Source organism: Rhinatrema bivittatum, chromosome 7, assembly GCF_901001135.1.
Source record: "Rhinatrema bivittatum chromosome 7, aRhiBiv1.1, whole genome shotgun sequence".
Lineage (NCBI taxonomy): Eukaryota > Metazoa > Chordata > Amphibia > Gymnophiona > Rhinatrematidae > Rhinatrema > Rhinatrema bivittatum.
This window is the reverse complement of record NC_042621.1, coordinates 152676546-152697793: the sequence shown is the minus strand read 5'-3', so window position 1 is coordinate 152697793 and position 21248 is coordinate 152676546. Positions and strand designations below refer to the sequence as shown.

Below are 21248 nucleotides of genomic sequence, written 5' to 3'. Positions count from 1 at the left end.
TTGTATTTGTGCAGAAAGCCTCTGTGCCTAATTCCTGACTGTTTTAATTTTCTTTATAGTAAGATAATAATTTTCTAGTAAGTTAAATTGCTGTTTGTTGCACAAAGTTAGAACCCCCCCCCCCCAACAAAAACTCTCTCCAGCTTGTAAACTGTTATAATCTCTCTGTTTTGGGGTTAGCTGGCAGAAATAATCTATTCAAACTAAAATATTGGGGCATAAAGACTGTTTTTTAAAACAATTGACCAAAAAGCAAAGATAACCGTCCAGAAGTGCCCTGCTTTACCCAGCTTGTCCCAGGCTTAACTGTTTAACTCCCACCCACCCTACCCCTCTACCCACCCACCCCTGGGGCTTGTTTTCTAATAAAGACTGCCTAACTTGCCATAGGCAGCGACATAAATTAGTACATTGGTTACAGTCAAGGACATACAAATCATAAATTACCAGGATGAGGACTATCCAATGTAACTGCTGTGGAGCCTTTATTCTGAGGGAAAGCATCTGGAAACTTAGAGCTTGCCCAATTTGTGCACAACTCTCTTCCCTGAAAAAGGAGTTGACTGACATTAAAAATCAATTAGCTTCAATTAAAAATAATACACCCACATTGCATTACTCAGAAAATAATTCCCCAATATCACAGAAAAACCAGGAGTCAAGAAAAGGAAATTCATTAGGCTCAGGAAGGACCCACAGTCACCCATTCTTGACAGAAGAGCAGTCAACAGGTATACCCCGCCACTCAAACAGGTCATTAAGAAACTCTTTAAAATCCAGGAATACAGTGGGCTCTGGTAGAATTAGACCTGTGATGAGGAGACACACCATGTACCAAATGCAAAAAGAACAAGCCTTCTCTATATTAAAAACTGAAGAAGTTCATGAGAAAAACATTGAAGTGTTACCAGAAAAGAGGGAAAAAACACAATGCATGCAGTATTTCAGGATCCATAACCAAAAGAAAAATCTAATTGAGAGGAATAACTCTGTCAACAGTGGCACAACTACAAAAAGAAAGAGTGAAGTGAATAACAAATCTCAACTAATATCTTATAAGGAGTCCAGGAAATGCAATAACCTTAAAGAGAGTACCTGGAAGGTAATGACCACAAATGCTCATAGTTTGGGAAATAAAATCCCAGATCTGCAGGCCCTAATGGCTGAGGCAGAATTAGACATTGTTGCTATAACAGAAACATGGTTCACAGAATCTCATGAATGGGATACAACAATACCAGGCTACAACTTGTTAAGGAAGGACAGAAAGGATAGAAAAGGGGGAGGTGTGGCTCTTTATGTCAGACAAAAAATCCAAGCAACTGAGCTACAAGGAAGTTGGGGTAAGGAAGAAGCTCTATGGCTCGACCTAAAAAAAGATGACGGAGCATCCATTTATATTAGAGTGGTTTACAGGCCTCCAAACCAAAAGGAAGAGCTGGACAGAGAGCTGGTTGAAGACATCCATAAGATAGGTAAGAAGGGAGAAGTGGTGATCGTGGGTGACTTTAATATGCCAGATGTAGACTGGAAAATCCCATCTGCAGAAACTAAAAATAGTAGAGCGATAGTGGATGCCATGCAAGTATCTTTGTTCAAACAAATGGTGTTGGAACCCACGAGAGAAGTAGCTATACTCGACTTAGTGCTCACTAATGCAGATAATGTCTCAGATGTCCAGGTGGGCGCCCACCTCAGCAGCAGTGACCATCAAACGGTATGGTTTAATATCAATAAAAGAATAGGGAAAAGAACCACAAAGACCCGAGTTTTACAGTTCAAAAACACAGACTTTGAGGAAATGGGTAAGTACCTGGAGGAAGAACTAAAAGGATGGGAGAACGAGAGAGATGTGGATCAGCAGTGGACCAATCTAAAAGGAACAATCACCAAGGCAACTGCTCTATATGTTAGAAATGTAAAGAAAAGCAAAAGGAAACTGAAACCTATCTGGTTCTCAAAGGAGGTGGCTGACAAAATTAAAGCTAAAAGAACAGCATTCAAGATATATAAAAGATCCCAAAGGGAGGAGCACAAAGAAGCATATTTGAATCAACTGAGGGAGACAAAGAAATTAATCAAGTTGGCAAAAAGTCAAGCGGAGGAGAGGATTGCCAAGGAGATAAAAAATGGTGAGAAAACATTTTTCAGATACATCAGCGAAAAGAGAAAGGTCCAAAGTGGTATAGCAAAATTGAAAGGTGGTAATGATCAATGTGTGGAGAGTGATGAAGAAATGGCAGAAATATTAAACGAATACTTCAGCTCTGTGTTCACTAAAGAAGACCCTGGAGAAGGACCATCTCTACACAACAAGAAACTGGAGGGAAGTGGAATAGATGAAAATCCTTTCACAGTAGAAAATGTGTGGGAAGAGCTAAAGAACCTGAAAGTGGACAAAGCCATGGGGCCTGATGGTATTCATCCAAGGATATTGAGGGAGCTCAGAGATGTTCTGGCGGCTCCACTGTGTGACCTGTTCAATAGATCCCTAGAAACGGGAGTGGTGCCGAGTGATTGGAGAAGAGCGGTGGTGGTCCCGCTTCACAAGAGTGGCAACAGGGAGGAGGCTGGAAACTACAGACTGGTTAGCCTCACTTCGGTGGTGGGAAAAGTAATGGAGTCACTGCTGAAAGAGAGAATAGTGAACAATCTACAGTCCGGAGAATCGATGGACCAGAGGCAACATGGATTCACCAGGGGAAGATCCTGTCAGACAAATCTGATTGACTTTTTTGACTGGGTAACCAAGGAATTGGATCAAGGAAGAGCACTCGATATCATATACTTGGATTTCAGCAAAGCTTTTGATACGGTTCCTCACAGGAGACTGGTGAATAAAACGAGAAGCTTGGGAGTGAGTGCCGATGTGGTGACCTGGATTGCAAATTGGTTGACGGACAGAAGACAATGTGTGATGGTAAATGGAACCTTCTCTGAGGAGAGAGCGGTTATAAGTGGTGTACCGCAAGGATCGGTGTTGGGACCGGTCCTGTTCAATATCTTTGTGAGCGACATTGCGGACGGGATTGAAGGTAAGGTTTGTCTTTTTGCGGATGACACTAAGATCTGCAACAGAGTGGACACACCGGAAGGAGTGGAGAGAATGAGACGGGTCCTAAGGAAACTGGAAGAGTGGTCGAAGACATGGCAGCTGAGATTCAATGCAAAGAAATGCAAAGTCATGCATATGGGGAGTGGAAATCCGAATGAAATGTATTCGATGGGGGGGGGGGGGGAAGGCTGATGTGCACGGAGCAGGAGAGGGACCTTGGGGTGATAGTATCTAATGATATGAAGTCTGTGAAACAATGCGACAAGGCGATAGCAAAAGCCAGAAGAATGCTGGGCTGCATAGAGAGAGGAATATCGAGTAAGAAAAGGGAAGTGATTATTCCCCTGTACAGGTCCTTGGTGAGGCCTCACCTGGAGTACTGTGTTCAGTTCTGGAGACCGTATCTTCAAAAAGACAAAGACAAGATGGAAGCGGTACAGAGAAGGGCGACCAGGAAGGTGGAGGATCTTCATCGGATGACGTACGAGGAGAGATTGAAGAATCTAAATATGTACACCCTGGAGGAGAGGAGGAGCAGAGGTGATATGATACAGACTTTCAGATAATTGAAAGGTTTTAATGATCCAAAGACAACGACAAACCTTTTCCGTAGGAAGAAAATCAGCAGAACCAGGGGTCACGATTTGAAGCTCCAGGGAGGAAGATTCAGAACCAATGTCAGGAAGTATTTCTTCACGGAGAGGGTGGTGGATGCCTGGAATGCCCTTCCGGAGGAAGTGGTGAAGACCAGAACTGTGAGGGACTTCAAAGGGGCATGGGATAAACACTGTGGATCCATAAAGTCAAGAGACCGCCAATGTAGAGTGGGTGGCTCACCAGAACGATGGCTACTGCCCGGAGACAATACCCTTATTAAATAAACATACAGATGCTTACTGTGACTCCAACATCGCTCTAAGCTTCAACGGCAAGAGGAAATGTGGAAAAAAGGATTTGCAATCACAAAGAGGGGAGTAGCTGGCTTGTTACGGCGGTTACTACCCCAAACCAAATAAGCCTAATACTTCACTTTCCAAGCATATACAGCATAGTTCTCTGCTTCAACGGCAGGGGAGAAGAAAAGAGGGTTCGCACTCACAAAGCGGGGAGTAGCTGGCTTATTACGGCGGTTACTACCCCAAACCAAATGTGCCTGATACTTCGCTTTCGATGCATATCCAGCATGGCTCTCTGCTTCATGGCATGGGAGAAAGGCTGATACATCAAGCATTTCCAGCATAGCTCTCTGCTTCAACAGCAGGGGAATAAGAAAAGCTGAGGCTTCACGCATATCCAGAATAGCTTCAACTGCAGGGGAGAAGAAAAAAAAAAAAAAGATTCGCACTCACAAAGCAGGGAGTAGCTGGCTTGTTACGGCGGTTACTACCCTAAACCAAAAGGGCCTGATACTTCACTTTCAATGCATAACCAGCATGGCTCTCCGCTTCAACGGCAGGAGAGAAGAAAAACAACCAATAGGGGCTGTATGACATAGTCTGGGTAAAGGGAATAAACATGGGTGTAGCTTGCTTATTGCAGCGGTTACTACCCCTACTACCCCTAACTAATCAAGCTAGGTATTTCACTTGGATGCAGCTCCATCACTGCTCTCTACATTAATGGTGGGGGTGGAAGGGAAATAGAACCAAGAGTTAAGAGAAAAAGATAAGTATGAGAGAAAAAAATGTGTGAAGCTTGCTGGGCAGACTAGATGGGCCATTTGGTCTTCTTCTGCCGTCATTTCTATGTTTCTATGTTTCTATGCTTGAGGTGAGCCACAGCCAGACATTTGGTAAATACTCTGGGAGCAAAAGACAGAACGAAGGGGAGAACCATGTATTGGTAGTGTGTGGAATTCACTTGGAAGCACAGGTACCACCAATAAGAGGGGTGTATTGGAATGTGGGTGTAGGCATCTTTGAGGTCCAACAAACATATCCAGTCTTTCTCTTGGATGAACAATAAGACTAGTTTGAGGGATGTCATTTTGAATTTCTCTTTCCGAAGGTATTTGTTTAGAGATCGCAAGTACAGAATAGGACAGAGACCTCCTGAGTGTTTGGGGATGAGGAAGTATTGGGAGTAGTATCCCGTGTTGATCTGGTGCTTGGGCACCAGTTGAATGGCCCGCTGTTGGATTAGGGTTGGATCTCCTGTTCCAGAACAGGCAATTGAGAAGTATCCTTCAATTGGGCCATATGATGTGGAAGCGGAGGTCGAGATAGGAAATTCAAATGATAATGCTTGTGGACAATTCAAAGCACCCATTGATCTGACGTGATCTTGTTCCACTGTGAGGCAAAGGTCTTTATCTTGCCCCCTACCGGGAGGTGAGGCTATGGCTGGCATTTCTCAAAAGGATGGTTGGGGCTTTTGTAGAGATGATTGGGAGGACTTTTGTAGTTTTGTCTCTCTTTGGCATCTCCTAGATGGATGCCAAGCAGCTTGTTGTGTCTGTGAACGCGGTTGCTGAAAAGACTGGAATTGCTGAGATCTATAAGGTGGAAAGTATTTATATGGTTTTCTTTGGTTATAATAAGGTCTCCTATACTGTTGATAGGTAAGTCTCGAAGTCTGTTGGGGATCTGAGACTGCTGACAGAGAGTGAACTGCCACATTTTATTCTTTTAGATGGGTTACTCTATCTTTCAGCTTGTCACCGAATAGTTTGTCTCCCAAACAGGGAAGATTGGCTAGTTTGTCGTGTACTGCTCTGATGGAACTAGAGCAGAGCCAGGCTATTCAATGAGCAGCTATAGCATTTGCCAAGGTCCTTGTGTTACGCCCTGTTGCGCAGGAGGTGGACCCTTGAGCCGAGGTGGGGTTGACGCTACCTGCAGGGCAAGCCCTACGGGTCCCCACCATCAGTAGGCAGAGCTGGCTGACTGACGGAGGCTGGCTGGAGCTTCTCCAGTACCATCCCTCGTTCCCCGCAGGTTGAGCTCTTGGGTACCGGGGCCGGCTGGAGTTAGGTGGGCCTCCGTCCGAGGTCTTCTGATGGACGAGGAGGAAGTCAGCCAGGGACCAGCAGTAGTAAGAGTAGCAGGTCTGATCTGGATGAGGCAGAGTCTCAGAGACCAAATGGAACGAGAGGCAGACAGGGGGCGCTCAAGTAAGAACAGGCTGAAGCCTGAGAAGCCAAGTCCAGAATGAGTATAGCAGAGGCATCGTTGAACAAGCTGGAGTCAGGGCAGGTGGCAGGCAAGGTAGAGCGGTGAGGCAAGGCAATGGTCAAGTGCAGGAGATAATCAATGGCATAGTCAGACAAAGCAGAGGTCAGGTTCAGGAGAAGATCAATAGAGTGGTCAGGCAAATCAGAGGTTGGGTCCAGGAGATGATCAGTTGCGTGGTCAGGCAAAGCAGAGGTCAGGTCCAGGAGATGATCAGTAGCGTGGTCAGGCAAAGCAGAGGTTGGGTCCAGGAGATGTGTTGCATCCGTCGGTCTCAGACAGCTTCGACTCTTGTGTTTCACCTTTTTCTCTGCTCTCCCTGCTAGCCTTGGGAAGATGGCTACCGCTGCGTCAGCAAGCCTTGTTCTCCAGCGTCCCCGGAATGGCTATGGCAAAGCCTCGCACCATGTTTCTCTTAAGGGCCTCCTAGGGTGTGCACACGGACGCCACCCACGTCTTTATCCACATCATGGTGGGAACTTCGGGGGCGTCCCCCTTGAGTTATGTCATGTCATCTAGGTATTTAGCCTATGCTTGTTTGCTAGCTCATTGAGTTAGCAAGGATTGGATTGGACTCGTCCGGTTTAAGCTACTCTGCCGCTTCCATGCTGATGCTGGAAGCTCTCTCTGCCCTTCAGGGTATTCTCTAACTGGGTACCTGTTCCTTGGGGGCCCTTTGCTTTCTTTCAGGTGCCTTACTGGGATCAGGTACTTACTTCTCGAGGGCCTGCTCTCCCTGCCTCGGTGCCTGTAACCATTTACTTTTGCCTGGTGGAATCGTCAACCTTACAGCTCCCATCTAGTGAGTACTCTAATTCTCAGTCTGTCTCATCTACAGCTCTGCCATGCTGGGAAACCTATACCTGGATCTCCCTATACCATCTTGGTGAGACGGGTTCCCTCTGCCAAGGGTCCCTGGACTGCTACCTCTGGATCACCTCACTACTGCCATCTCTGGTGGTATACATCAGCTGTATAATAAAAGACAAAACTCTGTGTTTGTGCATCCTGAGTCTAGCCCAGTACTGTGGCTCCCCACAGGGCTCCTCCCCGTGGGCATGGTCATCTTCCACAGTACCCAAGATTCCACTCAAACACTTCAAAACCATAACAAGATGATCAGTAGCGTGGTCAGGCAAAGCAGAGGTCGGGTCCAGAAAATGGTCAGTAGCAGGGCAGAGAGGATCTTCTGCTTGTATCAGTCATTTCTCCCACAAGTTGAGCCCTTGGGTTCTGGTGGCTGGCAAGAATTAGACTGAAGCTGGGACCAAGGTGCAGGCTGGAACTTGGAGACACAGGTTGGAGACAAGGATTGGATACTGAGGCAGTGCAGGACTATGGGCATTGCTGGAACCCACTATACATGACTAGCCGAAATAAGAGGGAAGCAAAATCAAACTTAGTGGTGGTAGTGACAGCGTATTGCTGCGTATTGCTGCAGAATCAAGTTTCAAATGGAAACCAGGGGAATTCTTCAAAAAACCATACTTAAGTTAACTAGTAGAGGCGTAGCCTAGTAATTAGAGCAGTGGGCTATGAATCAGGGAAGCCAAGGTTCAAATCCCACTGCTGCTCCTTGTGACCTTAGGCAAGTCATTTCATCCTCCTTGTCTCAGGTACAATCAGACTGTGAACCCTCTGAAGACAGAGAAACACCTACAATAACTGAATGTAATCTGCTTTGAAGAGGCTGAAAGATGGAATACAAATCAAATAAAGCAAACAAACAACTACAAAGAACAAAACTGTAGGACCCTGTGATGAACAATCCTGGCAATCTGGAAAAAACCCCAAAAGACCCAGAAAATAGGAGCATGAGGCACAAAACTGTGACTCCAGGGCTCTGTGGGAAAAAAAAAAAAAGACTGAATGATACATGGCATAATGGCATGAGCGGGCATGCTCAGTAAAGCAAAGTCAAAACTCTAGAGACTTTGACACGTTTTCCATGCTGGCCTCCATCGGATGATGTCACCCATGCGCAAGGCCCATCATCCTGCTTGTCCTTGAAGAATAGTCAAATTCCCCAAAGCCTAGGTCCAAACCTACCATCCCTGCTGAAAGGACTGATAAAATTTGCTTTACAGAGACATGCCTTTTATACTTTTGAAGGGAGAGTGTGACTGATGATAAAATATTTTGCACTGGGCATACTTACATGTAGCTGCAATATTTACTATACCTAAATACCTCACGTAATAAATACCATGTTTTTTTCGGAGCCATGCAATATTTAATGTGCCATATTTCAATTACCTCATTGCTTCACATGACAAATGCCAAACTTTTAGCACAACTTATTTTGGAATACATTAATTTAATATATACATAGGTCATCTGATCCTAGATGATTACAAATTATAAATGCAGGTGCTTATTATTTAGAAAATTAGGTAAATTTGGCAGGTACTAAAAACGTTGTTTATCTCTGTTCTCAGTGCAAACTACAATGTTAGGTGCATTTTTAAGGTGATTAATAAATATATAATATTCTACATTATCATTATGATTACAGAGTTTGATGAGGGTAGCCAATTCATGTGTGATACTTGGCCACTTTAGATCAATCTAAAAACTGATGTATAGCAATCAGTGTATTATTGCACACAGACTGTGTACAAGTCAGGCTATCAGTGACTGCTGATCGTGTACCAATCAAGTGTCTACCTGTTGGTGCTTCATGGTAAGCTATATACCAGCCAAGGTACATCAGCATTAGTGTCTGCAGAGTGTTAACTATGTACCAATTGCAAAAACTTGTCAGAATATGCTGTGCACGAGTCAGTATACCCTTGTTACTGTATCTTCCTACACTGACCATTTAGCAGTTTGCCAGTCTCTCTGTACCTGCAGCACACTAATCAACATGCACCTGTGGGATTTCAATAAGCCCTATACATCATCTACATAATACACTATGTTTCAAGTTTGTCTGAGCTCATGCTATGTACCAATCAGTATGCACCTGCAGGGTGCCAATGAATGGCGTCTCTGTACTAGTAATGTATGTACTGCAAGGCACAATATGTATCTGATGTGTTACAGATGGCAAATAAAGAGTTAACTACAATGAGAGAGAATGTATTCTGCATCTAACAGAAGCTGGCTGCATCAATATATTGCCATCACCTCTGTTAATAATTACTGTCTCTCATTTACAGAAGGATGCTTCACTTGGAAAGACCAATGAAATTGCAGTTTGTTTGTTTTTTATCATGAAGAGATCAGAGTCTGACTGATGGGTCAAGATCTATTAAAAAACCAGCACGAACAATATCAGCAGATTTTGCAATGCACTGCCATGACTTATGAAAGGTGACATTACATTTTATTTTTCTGCATTAAAAAATTGTTTTAATTTCAAATGCACTTTCAGAAAACTAGTTCTAAAATTATAGTCTAGATACAATTCTCAATTCAGGTCACAGAGGTAGTGGAAATGAATGGGTACATGATCCAACATTAAAAGAAACCTTGAAAAGACTTAAAGCAGTAAAAGGCAAATAGCCAAAAAACAAATTTGAACTAGAACAGCCAGTGACAGCATGCACCCAACTTCAGATAACACGGTAAAGGCATACTCTTCTGACACAGATAAAGCGATTAGAAAGGGAAAATATTTCAGATCCAACAACACTAGCCAGAAAAAAAAAGTATATTTTCCAGTCCTATTCATCCTGAAATTAGCTAGGCAAAAGGGAGAAAGAGAAGGAAGTTTAACAAGTGTCTTTTGGTATATAAACTGGTGCCATAAATCACTATGCAGTTGCCTTATAAAAAATTGGCTATTTGAACAGTCCTTTTTGTCTTGACTGTGTTTTTACCAGATTGTCTATATTTATGCTGAGACTTGCTTCTCCAATTATTATTTGTTCTTACTGCTGTATGTCATACTATTTATTTGATTTTAATCTTGGGTTATGATTCTTTGTAATAATGTCTCTCCTCAACTGTTTATATTTTATCACATTTTTACTATTAAGGCTTGCTTTTTTGAGGTTTTAGCAAAATTGTATTCTTAGCGGTGATCGTTTTATTAATTCTATATTAGGTTTGGTTTACTTTTGACTCTGCGCTTTAGAGTTTTATGGATTTTTCTAATTATAGTAATTTGATTGTGATTTTTTGATGTTCCTTTTTGTTTTTATGGACTGGTTTTGTTTTATGTATTTAATCTGATTTGTGTGTATCTTTTTTCTGTTCTGTGTTTTGAGCATTCTTTTGAAAAGGCGCTTAATGAAAGCCACATAAATAAATGCACCTTTTATATAACTAGTAGCCACCACTAAGGCAAGGGGAAGAAAGAGGAAGCAACCTGGTGGTTTTACCTTCACGTTAGGTGATTTCAGGCGTTGTTGTGTGTCCCAAAAACACTGAGTAATCTCCTGCTTCCTTTATCACTTGAATTTTTCCTCCCCTCTTCCTACCAACATCTCCCCAATTCTTCCCCTCTGAAACATCCCTTACCTACCTCTTCCTCCCTCCTCTGTGCTAAGCCTCTGCTTTTCTTCCTAGCAGCAGCAAGGTGTTCCAGATCCTCCACCCCATCTGCTCTTGATTTTGCTCTATTTCCTCTCTCCCCCACCGTATTCCCTCTCAGGCTGTAGTTCAGAACCGAACCAGACACACAGCATAAGCAGGTCACAGGAGGGAGAGGCAGGAAGAATTTCCCTCAAGCACTGCTGTTGCTGCCTACTATAAGAATTTTTATTTGTTAGACAACCTTTCCAATGTTAGGTGAAGGCAGTTTCTGACATTTTGTCAGCAATAAGTCTCCGCCTCAAAGCTTACAAACTAAGGCCTGGATTTACTAAGGCTTTTCTCCCATTCTCTGACTATGGGAAAAATGCTTAATAAATGAGGACCTAAGTTGGAACCTGAGATAAAGTGATTTTTGCCGGTCACAAGGAATGTCATTGGAAGAAGCGGGCATCTGAACCCTGGTTTCCTTGGTTCACAACCAGTAGGCCCCTCTTTCCCTGCCCCTGCAAACTATTGGTTCTGAGCGCTCTGCTAGAGGCAGGAGCAGCAGCACTTGAGCATTTCCTGCAGGCCTGCTGGCACTGAGTTACTAATACAGTACCAGATAATCACCTGCCAGCAGGAAATTTCCAGTTGCCAGTGGTGAACTGATAATCAGAAATTTCACACGCTGGAGACTAAATGAAGTTATTGAGATTCTCTTAAAACAACAAGGCAAATTCCCATAACAAAAATGAACTATTCCCAACACATGTTCTCCTGATAGCATTTTCTTTAGAAAAGTAGTTCAAGGACAAGAGACCATGATAAGATGATGGAGAAAAAAACAATACTGGAATTCAAGAAGGCATAGGATAAGCTGAAAGAATCTTTAGAATGGTAATGAAACACTGGAGTAACATGCATGGAGAGGATTTACAAACCTAAATAGTAGGTGTGGTGGTAACCTGCACAGTACAGCAGTTACAATCCTATAAATACTTTGCTGAGCAGACTGGATGGGCCATTTGTGTGTTTTTCTCTGCCATCGTTTACTATGTTACTATAAGAAGAAGCAAGGCCCAGAGGAAATGTGAGGATCTCTCTCTTTAAGTGTATTCATTTTAAGTATAGGCATTACTTGCTTTTAAGCTTAAGCCATTACTCTTGATTGATACATTAATTCAGATCTTAGTTATTACTGTTGATTTGTATAATAATCCTTAATTACTGTGCAGCTTATTCTATTGTTAAGCTGCTATCGATCTCTGATTGTATGCTGTTATTCTAATACATTGTAACCTCCCTTTGAGAAGGTGTCTTATTAAAAAAAAAACAGGTAATAAATCCAAGAAATAAAGAACGAGAAAAGTATGAATGCCTGGATCCTTCTGGAAGTAACCAAATTCATGACAGAAGTCAAGCACATGTACAGAGACAGAGAGAAGTAGTAAGGATAAGCCAGGGAAAAGATTAATGATCAAGCTTGGTCTGCAGTAATATAGTATAATTATAGGAACTCCCAACTCACACTTACACCTGTGCTCTGGTGATACTGCTCGTCCCCCTCCCCCATGTGTGTGGCCAGGATAGACATTTCACTGTGCCTGAGACTGCGAGACAGAATGTGGTGTTCCCCACCCCTCTCCGTTTTAAACAGAATTATCCTATCACGGAAACTATGTCGCTCTGCATGGATGAAACCTAGAAATAGCAAATGTTGCTTACCTGTTACAGGTGTTCTCACAGGACAGCAGGATGTTAGTCCTCACATATGGGTGACATCACAGGATGGAGCCCAATCACAGAACACTTTTGTCAAAGTTTCTAGAACTTTGACTGGCCCCTACTGGGCATGCTCAGCATGGCACTAACCCTGCAGCCAGCAGGGGTCCCTCTTTAGTCTGGTTACAAAGCTACAGGCAGTGCCGAAAAATAAAATAAGAAAACAAACCCAACACCGCGGGGTGGCGGGCAGGTTTCGTGAGGACTAACATCCTGCTGTCCTGTGAGAACACTTGTTACAGGTAAGCAACATTTGCTTTCTCACAGGACAAGCAGGATGGTAGTCCTCACATATGGGTGAGTACCGAGCTAAGGATGTCCGGACATGCACCAAATGCACCCAAGACGTGCAACAGGCACAACAATTGTGGCGGAATTTGGGAGAGGACATCCTGAACCCCACCGGGCAGGCGGAAGGGTGTTGGTACATCACGTCGTAAATAAGTTATGCAAGACAGACTGGCCGAAGATGGAATCTTGTCTTCCAGCTTTGTCTAAGCAATAGTGGGCTGTAAAAGTATGGAGAGAACTCCAAGTGGCAGCCCTGCAAATAAATGTCAGGAAGCGGCACCGATCGTAGGTTTGCTACTGAAGTCGCCAAGGCCCTCAAAGAGTGTGCTTTAACACGGTCTTGAAGTGGAATGCCCACTTGCTGATAGCAAAAGGATATGCAATCTGCTAGCCAGGAGGGGAGAGTCTACTTACCCACTGGCTGCCCCAATTTGCTAGGATGGAAAGAGATAAATAATTGAGTGCTCTTTCTGTGGGCAACTGTACGGTCTAGGTAGAATGCTAGAGCCCGTTTGCAGTCAAGGGTATGCAGAGCCTGCTCTCCTGGATTGGAATGGGGCCTGGGAAAAAAGGTAGGTAGTATAATGGATTGATTGAGATGAAACTCTGATACTACCTTAGGCAAAAACTTAGGGTGAGTGCGAAGTACCGCCCGGTCCTGCAGAAGTTTAGTGTAAGGCAGATAGGTAACTAGGGCCTGTAGTTCACTAATTCTGCGAGCCGAAGTGATTGCCAAAAGGAAAATCACTTTCCATGTGAGATAGTGAAGTTCACAGGATTGGAGAGGCTCAAATGGTGGTTTCATGAGCCAACCCAAAACCAGGTTGAGGTCCCAAGAAGGGGCCGGAGGATGCAGTGGAGGCTTGAGGTGAAGCAAGCCTTTCAGAAATCGTGTAACAAGGGGTTGTACTGAGATAGGGACACCCCCGATACCTTTATGGAAGGCGGCTACCGCACTGACATGCATTCTGATGGAGGAAGTTTTAAGACCTGACTCTGACAAGTGCCAGAGGTAGTCTAGAAACTGCGGGATTGGACAGGTAAAGGGATCAAGGGTCTGAGAAAAGCACCATGATGTGAACCTGTTCCATTTGTAAGAATATGATTTTCTCGTGAAAGGCTTCCGTGAAGCAATCAAGACACGGGAGACTGGATCAGAAAGGTTAAGCAGCTGAAGGATTAACCTTTCAACATCCATGCATCAGGGACAGGGCTTGAAGATTGGGGTGGCGAAGGCACCCGTCATTTTGAGTGATTGGAAGCGGGTCTGTTCCCAGAGGAATGTGCCTGCAAATGGAGAGATCCTGAAGTATTGGAAACCACACCTGGCGGGGCCAGTGGGGTGCTATCAGGATCATGGTTCCCTTGTCCTGATGTAACTTCACGAGAGTCTTCGAGAGAAGAGGAAGTGGAGGGAATAAGTATGGGAGACCGGTTACCCATGATAGGGAGAATGCGTCTCTTAGTGGATAATGTTGGCTGCGAGTGAGAGAGCAGAAATTGCCTACTTTGAGATTCTGGGGTGACGAAAAGAGGTCTATTTGAGGATAACCCCATTTTTGGAAGATGGAGTTCGCTACTGAGGGGTTTAGAGACCACTCGTGCTGTTGGAAGTTGCAACTCAACTTGTCTACCAACACGTTGTCCACTTCCGGCAAGTAGGTGGCCCTGAGGTACATCGAGTGGGAGAGGACCTCCGCCCAAATCTGTGCAGCTTCCTGACACAGAAGGTAGGATCCTGTGCCTCCCTGTTTGTTGAGGTACCACATGGCCACCTGGTTGTCCATCTGGATCAGGATGACTTGATTGGACAGGCGATCCTGTAATATTCTGAGAGCGTATCGAATTGCTTGCAGTTCCAGGAAATTTATCTGGTGTTTGGCTTCCTCTGGAGACCAAGAACTTTGTGTATGGAGATCGGCCACATGGGCTCCCAACCCGTAGTTGGAAGCATCGGTGGTTAGAGTTATTTGAGGGTTTGGCACCTGGAAGGGCGAGCCCTGTAGAAGATTGATTTGATTCGTCCACCAGGCGAGAGACAGACGGAGTGAGTCGATGACGTGGACAATGGTCGACAGGGGCTTAAGGGACTGAATCCATTGCAACCTTAGAGTCCACTGCATGACTCTCATGGCCAGGCGAGCCATTGGGGTGACCTGAACTGAGGACACCATGTGTCCTAGGAGGATGAGAAAACAATGAGCAGTTGAGCGTTGAGACTGCAGCTGATGCGCCAGAGACACGAGAGTGAGGGCTTGTTGTCGAGGCAGGAAAGCCTTTGCTTGTAAGGTGTCCAAGTCTGCCCCAATGAACGATAAGGTTTGAGATGGGACTAAGCAGGATTTGTCGTAGTTTACGAGAAATCCGAGTGAAATTAGAGTGTTTAAGGTGAGATGTAGGGATGACAAAGCGGCTTGCTGAGTCGGAGCCCTGATTAACCAATCGCCCAGATAGGGGTAGACGTGAACACTTTGAGTCCTGAGGAAGGCGGCAACCACGACAAGGCATTTTGTAAAGACTCGTGGTGCAGATGCTAGGCCGAATGGAAGCACGCAATACTGTGCTTGGGGCCTACGAGAAACCTCAAGTATTTGCGATGAGATGGAGTTATCGCAATATGAGTGTATGCATCCTGGATGTCGAGAGAACAGAGCCAGTCTCCTCTTTGTAGAAGAGGAAGAAGCGAGCCCAAGGTTTTCATCTTGAATTTTTTTCTCTGGAGGTACTTGTTGAGGGCTCGTAGATCCAGAATTGGACGAACGCCTCCCGATCTTTTGGGTATTAGAAAGTACCGGGAATAAAACCCGAGGCCTTGCTGAGAGAATGGTACTGGTTCTATTGCTCTGGACTGCAGTAGGAGAGAGACCTCCTGCTCCAGGAGCAATGAATGGGCGGATGTTTTCCACGTCATTAGAGGTGGGGAATCCGGTGGGATGGAGAGAAAATTGAGATGATAGCCTTGAGCAATTATTGCTAGGACCCAGTGGTCCGAGGTGATTGATTGCCATATGCTGTTGAAATGGCACAACCGCCCTCCCACTGGTATGTGTGGTAATGGCTGCTGCTCTCTACGCGAGAGTCAAAACCAGAAGCAGGGCCTGGCTGGGGGGCTGTCTGTGGCTTTTGTTTTCGGGTCTGACGAGACTGTGATTTGAGGAATGGTCTCGCAGAACGGCATCTGGCTGCTGGCGGGAAGGACTTATTTGGTCTGTAGAAAGACTTTTTAGAGTCCTTCCGGAAAGGCTGTTTGGAAGGATAATCCGAAGGTATCAGAGAGAGCTGTCTGAGAGTCTCATGATGGTCCTTTAGTTCAGCCACTGTCTTTTGAATCTGCTCACCAAACAGACTGTCTCCTATGCAGGGGAGGTTGGACAACCTATCTTGGACTTCCGGTCGAAGGTCTGAAGACTTAAGCCAAGCCCATCGTCTCGCTGAAATAGCAGCTGCAGATACTCTGGATGCAGTGTCAAAGACGTCATAACATGATCTGATCTCATGTTTGCCTGCCTCCAAGCCCTTGTTAATTAGGGTGTGGAGTTGTTCTGGAAGTGACTGAGGCATGGAGGCTGTCAACTCCTGTATCTGCTTAAAAATGACCCTATTATATTGGGTCATATAGAGTTGGTAAGCGGCAATTCAGAGGATCAACATTGATCCTTGAAAGACTTGGTGACCAATGGCATCCAAAAACATCTGTCCCTTCCCAGGGGGAAAGGAAGTGTGAGGTTTCAACCTTTTTGCTCTCTTTTGCGCAGATTCAACCACCACAGATTGGTGATCCAACTGAGGCTTCTGAAAGCCTGGAGCTGACTGCACCAAATAGGTAGAGTCAGTTTTTCTGTGGACTGGTGCAATGCAGCCAGGATGTTCCCAGTTCTTCTTGAGGAGGTCTAGAAGAACTTGGTGGATAGGGATGGAGGTGATTTCCTTGGGCGCATCTAGGAATTGAAGCAACTCCATCATTTGATGTCTGTCGTCCTGTTCCGTTAGTAATTGGAAGGGGACCAATTCAGACATTTTCTTCACAAAATTTATGAAAGAAAGGCCTCTGGAGGAGAATGCTTTCTACTCTCAGTGGGTGAAGGAGGTGATGGCAAATCATCGGGTCTGTTGAGGAATCATCAGTCCAGGTATCATAAGGATCAGCACCTGTCTTTCTAGGAACTAGAGAGGGATGGGGTAGTTGGATACCTGAAGGTCCCAGTCTAGGCTCCGAAGGCATCGGAGGAATAACGGAGGCACCGATGAAGGCAATGAAGGCCCTGGCGCAGGCATCGAGGGCATCGATGGATGGCTCGATGGCGCCGATGGAGGTATCGGCACCGATCTCGATGGCTGAGGCAGAACTCCTGATGGAGGGATGCGGAACGGTGTTTCTCCTCCCGATGATAAAGTAAGCGGGGAGGGCACAGGAGCCATCGGTGACCCTGTGTCCATCGATGGAAAAGCAGCTATAAGTGCTTCCATCCTCGATAGCAGCGGTGCCAAGGCTGCTGGAATCAGGTCAGTAGTCGGTTCCACTATCGGGACCGATGTCAGTGCCGGGGGAACCTGGAGTCAGTGCATCGCCTTGTCGATGGCCTCCTGAACCATCCGGTCCAGTTTTTCTCGGAGACCTGGAGCAAGCAGCTCCAGCTCCAGAACAGAAGAAGGAGGCAGAGGCATAGCCAGAGGGACCACCATTAAAGGCGGAGTCGCGGCTCCCGATGCCCTGTCGGGTGGGGACTGCCTCGGTGACCTTGTCGCCGAAAATGTCGGTGCCTTTTCTGGATGGGGTTTCTTTGACGGCGGCTCGGACGATGGCGAGGTCGATGGTTTCGCTCGGCCTTCGACACCCTCTTCTCCCCCTCAGGACCGAGGGGATCGTAAGGAGAAACATCGCCATTGGCACCGAAAATTCTGGCTGGGGAGAAAATTCTCACTGTGCATAATCCAAAAGATTTTCAATACCCTCAAAAGGGTCCGGTTTTCAATGCAATTAAAATATGCGAATTAAACTAGTTCTTGGAGCAAATGTGTGCATATAAGCGTCATGTGCATTCTCTGTAAATATGCCCCAAAATTCCCTTTTATGATTCTTTTAGTAGTGAAGCCTTTTTTTCACATGTTGGAAAAACCCAGGGACAAGGAACAGCACTTCCATCTCAGCTAACCACACATGTAGTATTTCTAACTGTCCACATTCCATTGGTCATGAGAGGAGGGAGGTAGGGAGGACACTGCAGGCTTTGCAACCTTGAAAGGGTCCCAACAGGTGGTTGAACTCACAGAAAACATTCATTTTAGAAACATAGAAATGACGGCAGAAAAGGAACAATGGTCCATCCAGTCTGCCTAGCAAGCTTCCCATGGTATCTGCCTTGCTGTGCAGGTTAACCCCATGTATCAGTCACTGTTGCTTAATGTGCTTTGCTTATGGACATGGCTGTAGAAGAGGTCCTGTGTTTTTTCCCTTAATGCCTGCGTATCGGTACTCCAAACTGTAAAAACGTCACAGCTTGTGTTGGCTTTCTCTGAATCCAAATTCCTCTTTCCCTCCACCCCCCAACTTCAAAGCAGAGAAGCGATGTTGCAGTTGCATCAAAAACATCAAGGCTTATTGGTTAAGGATAGTAATCCCATGTCTTCTGTAAAGGGTAGTTAAGTGCTGCTCTGTGCAGATTACCCTTATGCTTATCAGTTCCCCAGACCATAAAAGCTGGAGCCCTTGGTTGTTGTCTGAATCCAATTCCCCTTTCCTCCTGCTTTTGAAGCAGAGAGCAATTTCTGACTGTTTCTTTCTTGTCCTGCCAAGCTTTAAATGTGGGCTAATTCCAACCCACAGCAGCTCAAACTCAGCTTTTGCTTCATTTAAATCTATAGGGCTGTGGGCTTTGTCCAGACAGTCCTGAAGTGGAAGCAACTAAGTAAAACTGTCAGAAAGCAGAGAGTACATAAAAAGAACGACATGGTAGCATTTTCTGAAATGCTCCCTGTTCCACGCGCAGGTCCCCAGAGGCAGGCAGCGCTTCGGTGTCTCAATGCGTGGATGAGACGATGGTGCAAGGAAGAGGGATTCAGTTTTGTAAGGAACTGGGGAATCTTTTGGGAAGGGTGGAGTCTCTTCCAAAGGGATGGGCTCCACCTTAACCAGGGTGGAACCAGACTGCTGGCGCTAACCTTTAAAAAGGAGATAGAGCAGCTTTTAAACTAGAACAAAGGGGAAAGCCAACAGTCGCTCAGCAGCGCATGGTTTGGAGGGAGGTATCTTCAGAGGATACTAATGATGCATTAGAATTAGGGCATCCCAGCAGTGAGGTTCCAATAATAAGAAAAGTAGTCCAAGTGCCTGTAACTAAAAACTCACATGAGCTAAAAAATTCTAACTTATCCCTATCAATTAAAAAGCAGAATGAAAATACAAACAAAAAACAAACTTTGAAATGTTTGTATGCTAATGCCAGAAGTCTAAGAAGTAAGATGGGAGAATTAGAATGTATAGCAGTGAATGATGACATAGACTTAATTGGCATCTCAGAGACATGGTGGAAGGAGGATGACCAATGGGACAGTGCTATACCGGGGTACAAATTATATCACAATGACAGAGAGGAGCACCCGGGAAGCGGTGTGGCGCTTTATGTCCGGGATGGCATAGAGTACAACAGGATAAGCATCCTGCATGAGCCTTTTAAAGAACTGAGTGTTTGTATTTAATACTAACTGAGTGTTTGTATTTAATACTAACTGAGTGCTTGTATTGAAAAAAAAAAACCCCACACAAAAAAAACAAACCCCAAAAAGTAGCCAGAAGCTAGAAATAAGCTAGGAGCAGTGTATACCTAAGTAAAAAAGTTGAATAGTTCAGCTCAGTTACTCACCTTGGAAAGGTGTTGAAGTAGTGTGATTGGGTTTGAATAGGGACCAACATTTGTTAATCAAGAGAGCAGTGAGTCACTCAGGCTGACTAACTGAAGTTAGACTGTTTGTATTTCCCAACCCTCCCAACCCTTGCCCACCCACCCCTAGCTCTTCCCTTAATTTATAGACAGGTGCCACTTTCACAAAAAAAAAACCCATCAACAAAAACTTTATTGAGAATTCGATCAGACCCCGGTAGGCCACTACCAGACACATAGTGAATTCATTAATACATTTAAAGGACGTTAGACACATTCCTACTCCCAGAGCAACCTAAAACTTAACTATGAACTGATCAAAATTGAGATGAAGGCAACAGTCCAGCAGCAAGAGGGGGGCTTCCCAGTCTTTTGCATCGAGTGTCTGTATTGGGACCCTTACTTTTCAATATATTTATAAATGATCTGGAAAGAAATACGACGAGTGAGATAATCAAATTTGCAGATGACACAAAATTGTTCAGAGTAGTTAAATCACAAGCAGATTGTGATAAATTGCAGGAAGACCTTGTGAGACTGGAAAATTGGGCATCCAAATGGCAGATGAAATTTAATGTGGATAAGTGCAAGGTGATGCATATAGGGAAAAGTAACCCATGCTATAATTACACAATGCTGGGTTCCATATTAGGTGCTACAACCCAAGAAAGAGATCTAGGTGTCATAGTGGATAACACATTGAAATCGTCGGTTCAGTGTGCTGCGGCATTCAAAAAAGCAAACAGAATGGTGGGAATTATTAGAAAGGGAATGGTGAATAAAACGGAAAATGTCATAATGCCTCTGTATCGCTCCATGGTGAGACCGCACCTTGAATACTGTGTACAATTCTGGTCGCCACATCTCAAAAAAGATATAATTGCGATGGAGAAGATACAAAGAAGGGCTACCAAAATGATAAGGGGAATGGAACAACTCCCCTATGAGGAAAGACTAAAGAGGTTAGGACTTTTCAGCTTGGAGAAGAGACGACTGAGAGGGAATATAATAGAGGTGTTTAAAATCATGAGAGGTCTAGAACGGGTAGATGTGAATCGGTTATTTACTCTTTCGGATAGTAGAAAGACTAGGGGGCACTCCATGAAGTTAGCATGGGGCACATTTAAAACTAATCAGAGAAAGTTCTTTTTTACTCAACGCACAATTAAACTCTGGAATTTGTTGCCAGAGGATGTGGTTAGTGCAGTTAGTATAGCTATGTTTAAAAAAGGATTGGATAATTTCTTGGATGAGAAGTCCATTACCTGCTATTAAGTTCACCTAGAGAACAGCCACTGCCATTAGCAATGGTTACATGGAATAGACTTAGTTTTTGGGTACTTGCCAGGTTCTTGTGGCCTGGATTGGCCACTGTTGGAAACAGGATGCTGGGCTTGATGGACCCTTGGTCTGACCCAGTATGGCATTTTCTTATGTTCTTAAATGCACAATCAAATCTTTATGGGTAGAAATCCCTTGTGTGTCGGGGTAGACTATAGTGATCGGATATACTACCGTCCACCTGGCCAAGATGGTGAGACAGACAGTGAAATGCTAAGAGAAATTAGGGAAGCTAACCAAATTGGTAGTGTGGTAACAATGGGAGAT

The 21248-nt window shown here is 44.7% G+C and overlaps 1 protein-coding gene and 1 long non-coding RNA gene across 5 annotated transcripts in view; one reads left to right on the top strand and one right to left on the bottom strand.

Annotated features, from left to right (window-relative positions):
- SHLD2 (shieldin complex subunit 2) overlaps positions 1-21248 on the bottom strand; it is a 202111-nt gene that overhangs the window by 114495 nt on the left and 66368 nt on the right. The window lies entirely within an intron of this gene.
- The window catches only part of LOC115095540, a 130685-nt gene that overhangs the window by 43297 nt on the left and 66140 nt on the right, over positions 1-21248 (top strand). Inside the window, exon 3 of the long non-coding RNA XR_003857804.1 lies at positions 9387-9540. This is a non-coding gene — a long non-coding RNA (uncharacterized LOC115095540). The remainder of the gene's footprint in view (positions 1-9386; positions 9541-21248) is intronic.